Raw genomic sequence first — 13739 nt, 5'->3', positions numbered from 1 at the left:
TGGGAACGGGCTCCCAGTGATTGACGTTTCGGGAGAGTTCATTGACAGCGAAGAGAACGGATGTTGACAGTCAGTTAAATAAGAGAAATATATTGTTTCCATTGTCTGCTTCTGCGTTTAAAAGGGAGGGAAAGTATCTGAAAATTGAAACTATCTTTACTTTTTGATCTGTGTTGGAAAAGATTGATACAAGTGGAGACTGTTCCCCTCTAGAGGGAGCTTTTGAAACTGTTACAAGAGTGGAGCTGGGAAATCTCCAGCTGCTTGATAAGAACTGTGAGAACTAGAGATTGACCTTGGATATTCAAGAATGTCGACAGGAGAAGCCTTATGGACTGCATTTTCTAAGATAAGCCACTTGTTGGAACAGCTTCATAAAAAGATGGATGCTATGACTACTAAAATTGACATTTTGGAACAAAAGTGAGCACCAATACAGAAATTATTCAGGATTTGGCACAGGAATCTATTTCAACAGGACAAATTGCTGAAAAGGAGAAGGAGAACATTGCTGTTGTCGAACCTAAAGTAATACAAGGGGGAGCCTTAGCCTTACAGAGGCACATTGAGGACTACAAGTTGAGGCCCTTTATGATTGAGACTAGAAAAAGTCAGATTGTGAAGATCGGAGCCTGGCCTGGACTAGAAAAGGAAAGTTGGAAAGATCCCTCTATGCAGGGATTAACTGACTTTTGGAATATGGACTTGGGTCAGGAGGAGATTGGAGTTCTGGGGGCCTTTGGATTTGGAGGATTTGGAGGAATTTTGAAACATGCCCGGAAATACTTTATGGATCGTAGTTTTAATTATGGAAATCTGGCTGACTTGTCAAAAAGGAATAAAAGTATCGTTGGATTGGAGTTTCCCCGAGATCTGCTCTTCAGCATCAGAGAATATGAAGAAGACTGGCAGAAGGAACATGGAAAAGAGTTAAGAGCCTTGGACATAAGATCTCCAGGTTGATGGACTGTATGGAGTTGACGGAAGTGGCTGGTAGAGTCCGAGACTGGGGAGAGGAGATGGTGGAAGAAGATTGGAAATTTAAAGTCTATATATAGAAATATTGTAAAATTAGTGAGTGATAGAAAAATGTTGGAAGGAAATTTTATGGCTTTAGCTGAAATGCTATAAGGAGTTAAGCTTAAATAAGTATACTAATTTTAATGGAAATAAGATTAAAAATATGTTAAGACATTTATATGATAGAAAATAGAGAAAGATGGAAAGGAATTGCTGAAACAGTTAATGGAAGTGGAATACAAAGAGGGAGGTGAGAGGAGGTCAATGATACAAGGGAATGAAAGATAGAATATGGAAAAGGTATGATGTATGTTTTTTAAATTGTTTTTGTTTGGTTTGGTTTAGTTTATTGTGTTAGTTTAATGTGTTAAGGTTGTGTTTTGTATTGTTTATGTATTGTATTGTTTTTTCTCTTTTTTGTTCTTTTATCTTCTTTCTTCCTTTTCCTTTTTGTAAGCTTTAAAAGTAATAAATATTATTTATATATATAAAAAAACAAGATTGAAATTAACACTCTGGGGTAGAATTTTGGCTATTAAAATGAATATCTTACCAAAACTTCTGTTCCTTTTTCAAATGATTCCCATAATAGGTAAAGATGATTGTTTTAAAAAATGGAAAACGGACCTAACAAAGTTTATATGGCAAGGCAAAAAGCCACAGATCAAACATAAATTATTAACCAACATAAAAGAGCGGGGAGGTTTTGGACTCCCAGACCTGAGACTATATTACGATGTGGCATGCTTTACTTGGATCAAGGATTGGATCAAATTGGATAACAGTGACATTTTGGATTTGGAGGGATGGAACAACAGATATGGTTGGCATGCCTATCTAATTTATAACAAAGTGGCAGTCCATAAAGAATTTCTAAGCCACGTAATTAGAAATGCATTATACAAGGTCTGGGTGAGACATAGAAGGTTGTTAGAACCGAAAACCCCATTGTGGGTCTCACCGCTAGAAGTAATATCGGTTAAAAAGAAAAATACTATAGGAAGAATGGCAACATACCAGCAGCTCCTAAAGGAGGAACAGCGCCAATTAAAACTAAGACCATACGATGAGGTGACCCAATACTGTACCACACGGTTACAATATCACCAAATTGCACAAATATTAAACCAGGATAAAGTAATAAGATTTGAAAAAGAAGAATCAAAATTACAAAAAGTATTATTACAAAACTCAAAAAATATATATATCCAAAATGTATAATTTATTATTAGAATGGGAATTAAAGAATGAAGAATTAAAAGAAGTTATGATTAAATGGGCATGTGATATAGGATATGTAATTCGGCTGGACCAATGGGAGAAATTATGGAAATATGATATTAAATTCACGGCATGTTATACAATAAGAGAAAATTTTATGAAAATGGTGTACCAATGGTACTTATCTCCGGTAAAATTGGCTAAAATTTACAAATTAAAATCGAATACCTGTTGGAGATGTAAAAAAGAAATAGGAACAATGTTTCACATGTGGTGGGAATGCCGACCTATTAAACAATTCTGAAATGAAATCTATGAAGAACTCAAAAAGATGTTTAAAATATCTTTCAGTAAAAAACCGGAGGCATTCCTTTTAGGTTTAATTACAAATGATATCCCCGAAAATCAAAGGAAAGTATTCCTTTATGCAACAACAGCTGCCAGGATGCTTATAGCTAAAAACTGGAAAGGCAGAAAAATTCCATCAGTGAAAGATTGGCAAATTAAATTTTGTGAATACATAAATCTGGCAAGACTCACAGCTTACATAAGGGGACAATCGGACCAGAAATTATTAAAAGAATGGGGTTGTGCTAAAGAGTATATGAAAAAACATTGTTCTGGAGTAAGTATATTGGTATGTAATGAATGATGCTTTACAGGGTTAAAGAAAAAGAAAAATGGTGTAAAAAAAAAAAAGTACAAAGGTGGAAGTAATCTAATTAGACACAACAATACAGTAAGAGTAAATTTTTTGAGGTCTTAGAACAAAGGAAGGAAGTTAATTTGTGTTTATGTACGTAATGATATGGTTTTTTTCTGTAGATGTGTGCTTTTTCGTTTTTGTTTAGTTTAGTTTTGTTTCCTTTGCTTTTTTCCCCCTTTTTCTTTTCTATTTTTTTTTTTTAATGTTCCGGGGGTTTTTTTGTTTGTATAGTATTATTTTGGATTCAATGTTTGTAATTTTTGTTATGATTCTGCATTGAAAATAAATAAATAAATAAATAAATAAATAACAATATAGATTCCGCATTTTAAAATAGCACAGGGCAGTTAGATAAGCTTCTCTTAAACACCACTATAAACTAAAATGTTGTTGTTGTTGTTGTTGTTGTTTTTATCATCATCATCATTATCATTGTTAAAGGTAAAGGACCCCTGACAGTTAAGTCCAGTTGCAGACGACTCTTGGGTTGCGGTGCTCATCTCGCTTTACAGGCTGAGGGAGCCAGCATTTGTCCACAGACAGTTTTTCCAGGTCATGTGGTCAGCATGACTAGGCCGCTTCTGGCGAAACCAGAGCAGCGCACGGAAACGCTGTTTACCTTCCTGCCAGAGCAGTACCTATTTATCTACTTGGACTTTGATGTGCTTTTGAACTGATAGGTTGGCAGAAGCTGGGACTGAACAACGGGAGCTCACCCTGTCGTGGGGATTCAAATCACCGACCTTCTGATCGGCAAGCCCAAGAGGCTCAGTGGTTTAGACCACAGCGCCACCTACATCTTCGTTACCATTATACAATTATTTATACCCCTTTTTCCCTGACGAGGACTCAAGGCAGAGTTTTAGTGGGGTGATTGTTCTTAAAAAGGAGTCCAAAGATGTAGTGGGTACTACAGAAACTTGTTGGAATTGATAGAACTAATAGGATATGGCGATGGATACAAACTCTGGATGAAGGTCTGGATGTTGCTCTGTTCATCAAAAGTATTAAGAGTCATATGAAGTAGAAATCCCCAAAGTGGCAGAATTACTGACTGGGAATGCTGCTGTCACACCCTAAAAATAATTTAAACTGGTATTCAATTAAATTTTCCTCAGAGAGACCTATTGAAATTAATTGCCCTAACTTAATCGTGTACATTTATTTCAACAGGTCTGCTCCAAATAAAATTTAGCATCTGGTATGCATTTACACTACCACTATGCTGACCAAAACACCTACGATGATCAAGGAGGCATCCAAAGGAAGATGCGTTCTTGTACTAGATGGCTTCAGTTATGCTCATACTGGGTAAATGCATGCTCTGATCATGACAAAGAATTGAAATTTCTACAACAGTTGATCACAGAACTGACCGTCTGTATGAAAGATAAAATTTAGAGTCACCATCCAAGTTGATAGCTATTACAACATTTTCCCACAGTTTAGTTATGTGTTGTGTGAAGTACTACTTCCTTTTGTCTGTCCTGAATCTTCCAATGGTCAGGAAACTTCCTCCCTCCACTTTCTCCACAATATGCATAGTCAATGTTTCACATACCCCCTTACACACCTTTCCCCCTATCCAAACCATTGATCATTTTCTTCAGCCCTTGGTCATTTTGGTTTCCCTTTTCTGATCCTGTTCCAGCTCTACAATAATCTTTCTGAGTTGCAGTGACCAAAACTATGCACAAATGCAACTGAAGCACAGACTTGTATAACAGCACTAATACTGGCAGTTTTATTTTCACCCCCAGTCCTTGTTATTCCCAATATGAAATTACCCATTTTTACAGCTGCCACACACTGAGTTGACATTTTCACTGAGCTATCTACAATGACTCCAAGACATTTTTGATGTTTAGTCACTACCAATTCAGACTCTGTAACCACATACAATGTGTGGCTTTTTGCCCCAGTGTGCATCACTATACAATGGCATATGCTAAATCACTCTATGAGAATGACTTCTTGTTGTTTCCAACTGTCTCGAAAGTCAATGGACTGCACTCCCGGGGTGTAGTCACACCACTGTGTTCGCAGCACCAAAGTTACCTCCGCGTGTTGTATGGAGGTCCTGGGCTGCCCTGATGAAAAGCACACACACACACACACACGGCCTCACGAAAGGTAAGGAAAGCAATACATTTGGCACCAACTTGGCTGCAGGAGTTGCTGAAAGAAAACATACAAGGCGCTATCTAGCCACCTTAGCAACTCCACTCCTGATTTGTGTAGGGTTTACTCCTTAGCCATCTCTTCTCCCAAATATATCCTACAAGGCAGCAGAGGTTTAGGACCAGAGTTTTCCTTCTTTTAGATGGGCTACCTTCCCAGGTTAACGAGGCCCATCTGCCCCTCACTTCCCTCTACAGCACGTGCAGAAACTGCTTTCTTGGCCGTTGGACCCACTATTGGTCTCATCCGCTCAATCCACCAGAGGCTGTTTTCACATGCAGGGGAAGTCCTTAAGTCATTGAAGGTTTGAGACCCATCAGCTACCCTCACTTGGTTTAGCTGGCCAGTCCAAGTCATTCCTTGGACGTGGCCGCTGTCACATGCTGACAGCTTCTAAGAGCCACAGGAGAGAGCTGACTGCAGGTTGGGGACCAAAGGTGGACAAACTACCCCCAGAAGCATGACGGCTCCCCCACCCAAAGTACTGCCTCTCTCCTAACACCCCATGCTTCTCTTAGTATGACTAATATTGAATATAGCCCTTACATCTCATACCTGGTTTTGGGCACTCCTCCATATTAAGTCCAGGGCACAGGTTATAAACGCTATTAAAAAGTCAGAAATTAAATTGTTACAACAAAGAAAAAATAAAAGCTTATATAAAAATCCATATAAACTCATTTTTGCTCTCTGGCGCCATCTGTTGTTGGATGTTTAGAACACATTCAAAATGTATTCTTGTGACAAATTTAGCTGAGTGCCAGGGTTGCCTCCTCTCCGGTCGTTCCATGACCAACTATTTTAAGGTGCAGTCAGTTAGGCTGCCTATAAATTTTACCTCTTTATCATGATTGGAATATGCATTTACTCTGGATTTTGTCAAGGATGCTGGACTCAGTGAGCCTTTGGTCTAACCCAGCAGGGCTCTTCTTATATTATGAGTGAATTTTTCTCATTAAGTGTAAGTATATTGGACAGATGGAATCAAACAAGAAGTACTCTTGATGCCACATGGTAAAGTCAAGCTTGGTAGGACAGAACTGATGCAAATTCACACCAGTAGTTCCTCTGGACTCTTATATACATTAGACTCTTATATACATTACAAACTGGAGTCTTATATACATTAGAGAACAGCACAGAACATGGTCATGCTACTGCTGCATCCTATGGAATATCTATGGACTCACACTGGGTTTTATGGACAGAATAACACATGAAGCAGCAAGAACAAAAGTCAACCCATAAACAAGAAGTAACAGACTCTTTAAGTACAAGTGAAAAACCTTTGAGTTCTACACATATTTTTATGCTGTAAACTGCCCTGTGATCCTTGGATGAAGGGCGATATAATTATTTATTATTAATTGCATTTATATAACATGCACATATCAAATATGTTATACTCCCTTCTATTTTCTCTGTACTATATGCTTTGAAAATCCAACAAGACTTCACTAAGTGCTCTGGAGGACATTCCAACCATTAGGATAATCAAAAGCTAGGGCTTTGTGCCATCCAACAGATGGCAAGAGCCCAGGCAGTCCAGAGTCCATCATGCATGTGCATCAATGTGGGAGTGGCAGAGAGCAGCATACCCAGATGGGAATATTCACATGGCCATCCATCCTGAGTTCACACTTTGACAAGAGAGGGAAAAAAATATCTCTAATCCTGGTTTGAGCTGGATTAAGCCAGAAGGATAAAGAGCAGGTTCAAGATCTACCTTAGACTGGTCCAAGGGATTTGTAAGGGATAAAGAAAACCACTTCCTAGTGTCCTGAGCCTGTCTGTCTGTCTGTCTGTCTGTCTGTCTCTCTCTCTCTCTCTCTCTCTCTCTCTCTCTCTCTCATATATATATATATTGGAGCCCCTCATTGAAAAGTATTTTCCTCACTAGGAACACATAGCAAAAGAGAAGCTATTAGGAAGATGGGAAGTGCCACCTAAAACAGGGGTAGGGAACTTTTGTCAGTCTGAGGACCACACTCCATGATGATTGGCAATTTCTGGGGGCCACAGTAATGGGCAGGGCAAGAGCCAAAAAAGAAGAAGGGGGGGGGACAGGCAAAGCGAAAGATGCAACCCTTGACATTGGACATTGTACAAGTGAAAACTGGATGTTTCTACGCATTTCTTTCAACCCTCCATCCAAGTAAGCAAGCAAGAGGCAATTTCACAGTTCAAAGACACATTCCAAGCCAGAGCACTAGAGGAGGGAGCAGAGTGAGAGCCAGTGGATGAGGCTTGGGAAGATGGAGTGTGGCCCACAGAGTTCCAATGGCCAGATAAAGAAACCGGGGGTGGGGTGGGGGTGGTCTGCATTCGTGAGAAAACACCTCTCCCCCCCCCCCACTCCTGATCTATACAGTACATAGTTTAACTAAGACTCAGGAGCCATATAACATTAAAATTGTGATTTCTCTGAGGGTTGGTTTGTTTTTTATGATGGAAGACACCAAAGATGTGTAACGTAAGCAATTATTACAGGGGCATGCTGCAAAATGAAAATGCCACTGTGATCACCAGTCCTTCCCTCCCATTTTGAAAATATTTTAATACGCAATAGTGGGTGAGTTTACACAACGATTTTTGCCACCAGTTGTCCATCCTTCCCCCTTTCCACTCTTGCTCCTCTTGGATTGAATTATGAAGGAACTCCTGATATTTTTTAAAAGTGCATTTATCAAAAGTAGAAGTCCAACCACATAACCACTGCACCCCAAATTTCATTTGCAAAGCTGTGGTACATTCTTATTAAAGTAGATACTCTGGAGCCTTCTTTGACTATTCAATAATTCACTCTCCTAACTGCAGGGCTGTCTGAAAAGAGTTAAAAGAACACATAGGGACTAGTTTGCTATTTTAAAAAAATACCAACCAATGCAGTGTACAAATTAAAAAGACAAGAAGAAATATAACATGCATAAAACCAATTCAAGTAAATAAATAAATAAACAGAAGTAAAACTCAGACTATGATTTTCAAAACCTTGTCAATAATTTGTTACACAATAATTTGGTGGAACAGGGAGGTTTTCACTATTTTCACTTTGGCCAGGGCACAGCCTTTGGCAATCCTCACAGAACTCTAGCCCAATGGTTGCCATTAATTTGATTTGAACTGATTTTATAATGAAATGGTTTTAGAATGTTGTATTATTTTACTGTTGTTAGCCGCTCTGAGCCTGGCTTCGGCTGGGGAGGGTGGGATATAAATATTATTATTATTATTATTATTATTATTATTATTATTATTATTATCATTATTACTACTACTACTACTACTAAAGGTAAAAAGAAAGGTGAGGTAAAGGACCCCTGGATGATTAAATCCAGTCAAAGGTGACTATGGGGTGCAGTGCTCATCTCACTTTTCAGGCCGAGGGAGCCGGCGTTTATCCACAGACAGCTTTCCGGGTCATGGGGCCAGCATGACTAGGCCACTTCTGGTGCACTGGAAGACCGAAACCAGAGCAGCACATGGAAACACTGTTTACCTTCCCGCCGGAGCAGTACCTATTTATCTACCTGCACTGGTATGCTTTTGAACTGCTAGGTTGGCAGGAGCTGGGACAGAGCAACGGGAGCTCACTCTGTTGTGCAGATTCCAACCGCCAACCTTCCGACCAGCAAGTCCATGAGGCTTTAGACCACAGCGCCACCTGTGCCCCTAAAACCTAAGGAGAAATATCTACATAGGGCTCCCTAGGTCATTATTTTGTTCCTGCGAGGGAGAATGCCATGCTCCAAGCATTCATAGATCAAATCTCAGATAGATGTGGAATCCTTAACAGGGCCACCTGGCCAACTCTTATTTCTCTAACACTGATTTTCTTTTTCTCCCACCACACAGACAGTTCCAATGCAATTACTACCAGAGGATTGGCAACTCCTGCAGCCAAGCTGGTGCAAAATTTATTGCTTTGGTTTTTTTTGGTCCACATCAATGAAGCCAAGGGGTCATCTGGGAAGCCCAGGACCTCCATACATACTGCCCAGGCTTGAACCATGGAGAGGCCACTTCAGTGCTGCAAACGCAGCAAAAACAATGCAGGAGGCAGCTGTTACTAGTTACCAGTCTCTGCAGCCACAGCAGGCAATGTGATTTTCCAGTCGTCTGACTCCACCCCAGGAGGTGCACCCCATTGTTTCTCAAGACAGACAGATCACAAAAAGATTTTCTCTTTCTCCCACCACATATACAGCTCCAGTGCAACTACCACCCCAGTAACCCCAGATACTATGAATCTTAGATTGACCAAAGTGTTTAATTCAGCATATCTGAGAATGAAAATAATACCATGTGGATATACTCTCTTTTTTGTCTCGGTTATAGCTTAGAATATTAGTGGAGATGGATAAAGGTTCCCTTTAATCCTTCAGAATGATTCAGCACTTCCCATCTGATTAGCACTTAAATCTCATTTGACAATGGACAAGCTAGAACTCTTGTCCAGTATATCTAAAATTTATCATCAGTACTAAGCTACTTGTCTTTCTGGTCAAGATCTAGATAGAGTAGCATCCTTTTGCACAAGGTAAAATCAGCCCTCTCTAATAACATTGATTTGATAAGGATAGGGGGAAATAACATTTCTCTTTCCATCCTCTTTCATGCTGAACACAAGATCTCCAAAAACAAGGAAAGAATTTTGCATTGCTACTGATTTCTATGTAAAATTAATGAAAATAAAGGAATTGTGCTTCACCATTCATAATGAATAACTATGCCAGCTTATATCAACCTTTTCAGTTTCCACCTCTAGAGGGCTTTTAAAATGGGGTCAACAGCAAACATATCTTTACATTTGATCTAAGAGCAAGGAATACAAAACAACAGAGCTTACCCAGAGTGAATAAACAAAACAAGACCTTATCCTGATGATGAAAAATCATGCAGAATACTAACTACAGCTCCCACCTTTATGCTAGATATGGATTGCATAGATCAAGCTGGTTAGAAAAGAAGACAGAACAGTGAGCAAAGATACATGGCCCCCATTAACAATGCTGAAAGATCAATGTTAGCTAAGCATAAGAATGACAATCCCATATGTCTGATTCAATAGGACATAGAGCACCTGCTAGCTGAAGAATACAATGCACAGAGATGATGGAAGGAAACAGATAAAAAAACTCGTATCACCTCCTAAAACTGACAGCCTGCCTTATCCTCAAGTGACACAATAGCTAGGTCCTTGAAACAGACAAGGTATTAAGGCATGAGCCAAAAGAGCAAGGCCTTCCAAGATTAAAGCCTCTCATTCACATAAGTAGGGCTGCTTCAAACTCTGCCCTTTAATAGAAAAAATTCCCCAGGACTTAAAATTATTAAAAACAGCAAAGATAACATTAACAGATTAAACAGAAACACACTGATTAATAAACTTCAGAATAAAGAGAGCATTTGAAACAGAGAGTGGTGTAATGTTATGTATTTTGGCAGATTTTAATCTATTGCAGTTGTGTGGATAATGTCATTATACAGTTTACTCATTAGGTGGCACTGGACTTATTGTATCTTGCTAGTTTCCTGCTGTTATTCTGCTCTTGTTGGAGGGAGACAATTTAGTTGTACTACTTTCTGACTAGTGCGTCTTTTAGTTTAGGATTTCCATGACAGCAGCGCTTTTCATACCAAGCTCTGGGGCACTGCATTTTCTCCCTGAAGGACGGCTTGCCTATTATTGCTTACCTCTCCATGAAGTGCACAACTCCAGTAGTTTTGGATGTCATTTAGGGATTAGTCTCAGTTCCCGTAGGCTCTGTGTCAAGGAGCAACAGTGAGGCTGCGAGTACTGAGTATGCAATATGAATAGATTCTTTGGCAGACAACTCAGTTTTGCACAAGGCTCAATCAAGCTAGAAAAATTTAAAGCCATTGGACTTCAAGCACAATTGCACTCTCCAAATGGTGAATATTTAAAAATGTGGCAGCTGCTATAAAAGGAAATGTCAAAGGATCTGCAGGCTGAGCACGTGGTGTTCTTCTACTTCTTTGGATCATGGCCATAACAATTTCAGCTAAATTAAATAAGCTACTATAAGCAAGCTAACATTTCAAATGTTTTCATTCATTGTTTTGTGGAATCTGTTAGGCCACTGCCTTTCTTTGATGTTCCCACCCAATTCTCACCCGATCTTCTTTGGAAAGCGTTTGATGAGTAGAGTATTTTGAGAAGTAATTAATTTCACTTGGCAAATGTGAGGTAGATGCATTCTTTGAGATCACACAGTTGTAGTGCCCTATTGTATAATCATGCCAGAGATATTTCTTTGTGAAGGTTTATTTTTCCTTTCTGGCTGAGCTACTGCTAATATCCTGGCTTTTTCATTTGTATTGATTTTGCTGTAAGTGCTGTGTAGCATATATTCTGCCTTTTAGGCAGACAGAAGCTGTTGGGTTGCATTCTACTCCCAAGCACACTGGCGTGGTTGAGAACAAATGCTGGTCCTAAATTATTATTCAGCTTTATATTATCAGAAGCTTTTGAATAGGATAGTCAGGCAGAATTTCAAGCTTGCAACGGCTCGGAACTCAAGCATAAGCAAGTATGAAGGAGATTACAACATTTTATACTTTGTCACTGATGGGGACATAAGTGTTACCCATTGTTGTGGCAAGATGAGTGGTAAAGACATTCTTTACAATAAAATAACTAAGGGCTGCATCCAACTAAGCTTTATTCTGAGTAGATCTATTGATCTTAATGGACCAGTGATGCCATGTCCTTTAACATCAGTGAGCCTACTCTGGGTAGAACTAGCACAGGATATAGCCATGTGTTTCTATTGTGCTACGCCTGCTACTGAATCTGGAATCTTGAAGAAAGCAACTTTCTGGCTCATAGGGCTGCAGAAAGTATTAATGAATGGGCAGTCTGCCAAAGGCCTGGGAAAAGGCCATTAGTGAATGGCACAACACCTTGCCTCACATCATTTTCCTGCTCATTGAGCACCAGATTTTGGGAAGCCCTGAAAAGCATACAACCACCACACCGGAGGCAGACTGTGGTCTTTCAAATTTCAGTGGCATCCTGTGCAAGGCCAAAATTTGGCATGTGCCCTCACACCTTCCATTCTGCTCAATTCACTATGTCTTGGTGGTGATGCTCTGTGGCAATCCCTAGGCTCAGCACCCAGGGCAGCGGAACCAGTCACACTTCCCTAAATCCGCCTCTGACAGCACAACGCAAAATAAGTCATTCCATGTCAGTCTGCTAGCTGAACTGTCCCCTTGACACATACATAACAATACTTAATATTTGCACAGTGCTTTCAAGTGTTCAGAGCACTTTGCATGTATCAAGTCACTGTCCTTACCTAACCCTATTAAGCCTCCTGAGAGAAGTCAGCAGATAGAACTCCCATACTATAGATGAAATGTGTAAGACAGCGAGTAGCTGGCCTAAAGGCAACTACTGTGTTCGTGATGAAGGCACCATTCTCATCTGACTTCCTGATTTGCAACCAAGTCTCTCAGCCACTACACAAGTGAAGATTTCTTACTCACATCAGAATGCATAGCCAAAACAAAATAAAAAAATTCCTTCCAGTAGCACCTTAAAGACCAACTGAGTTAGTTCTAGGTATGAGCTTTCGTGTGCATGCACACTTCTTCAGAATGCATAGCGTGCAGTTTGGATCCCAGTTTTTATCATCCTGGGTTGCTTGGGAATGTTTTATGTATGTTTAAGGGTCATGCAACAGTGTAACTGTACCTAAAGTGCAGACAAGTATTTAAGGGTGTGAAAATACATACCTCTATGAGAAAGAGATATGTACATCTTACTATGGGAGCTGCAAACAGAGAGCTGACAGGCTAACATCCATGAGAAGGGACTCAGAAGCAGGTGCCAGGCTAACTAAAGAAACTTAAATTCACTCTCTCATTTATATCTCTGGGGAAGTAGCAAAAGAAGGATATTAATAAACACTTCAGACACCAAGGAATACTATGCTGTTTATGCTCTTCTTTTATTAAAGAGAAAGACCCAAGCTTTATATAGTGATTTGATAAATATGCAGCAGTCCTGAAGTTTCAGTTGCCTACACAGTGTGTGCTTAATTGATCAGGTATCATGCACAGCCTTGCAGACAAGTCCATGAAAGTTAGTAGCCTACAAAAAATGATGCCCTGGCCCAATTCCCCAGTCATACCTATCTTAGCATTCAAACATACCTTACAATAGCAGTTGCCATGGCCTCTTTTTTTAAAAAAAAATACTAATGAGGTGAAACCAGCTTCCTCAGGCCTTTGTTGCTCCTGCAAATTAAGCTGTGGAGCCAGCTGTGCAGCCCTGATTGGCTGGTGCTTGTGATCATTCTTCTTCCCTATCCTTGAGTGTTACAACATTTTACAAAATGAATGTTCTGCTTTGTTGTTGTTGCTGCTGCTGCCTTTACAAAGAAAAAAAAGGTGCAGGAATGATATTCCTATAGCATTTATCCATTAACACAGCAACTTCATTTTTTTTTTTTTTAAAGTGTATCTCATTTGTAAAAAATAGTAAACCTGTTTTGGGATCAGCAGGACAAGAGTTGTTAGCTAACCAGCATAATATACAGCTGTCTCCAGGTATATGGATTCCTCATTATGGAGGGGAATC

General features: G+C 39.6%; 2 long non-coding RNA genes across 13 annotated transcripts in view; one reads left to right on the top strand and one right to left on the bottom strand.

Moving 5' to 3' along the window:
- The window catches only part of LOC309334058, a 117334-nt gene that overhangs the window by 60365 nt on the left and 43230 nt on the right, over positions 1 to 13739 (top strand). The gene's annotated exons all lie outside the window — the stretch shown is intronic.
- LOC309334045 overlaps positions 4125 to 13739 on the bottom strand; it is a 69596-nt gene continuing 59981 nt past the window's right edge. For 4 of the 5 annotated variants that reach the window (XR_014152792.1, XR_014152793.1, XR_014152794.1 and 1 more), the window contains one exon: positions 4125 to 5733. This is a non-coding gene — a long non-coding RNA (uncharacterized lncRNA). The remainder of the gene's footprint in view (positions 5734 to 13739) is intronic. The other variant, XR_014152795.1, reaches the window with a different exon arrangement.

Source organism: Podarcis erhardii (assembly GCF_964252035.2).
Source record: "Podarcis erhardii genome assembly, chromosome: Z".
NCBI classification, from domain to species: Eukaryota; Metazoa; Chordata; class Lepidosauria; order Squamata; family Lacertidae; genus Podarcis; species Podarcis erhardii.
The sequence above is the reverse complement of the archived record's forward strand: the minus strand, read 5'-3'. Positions and strand labels throughout refer to the sequence as shown.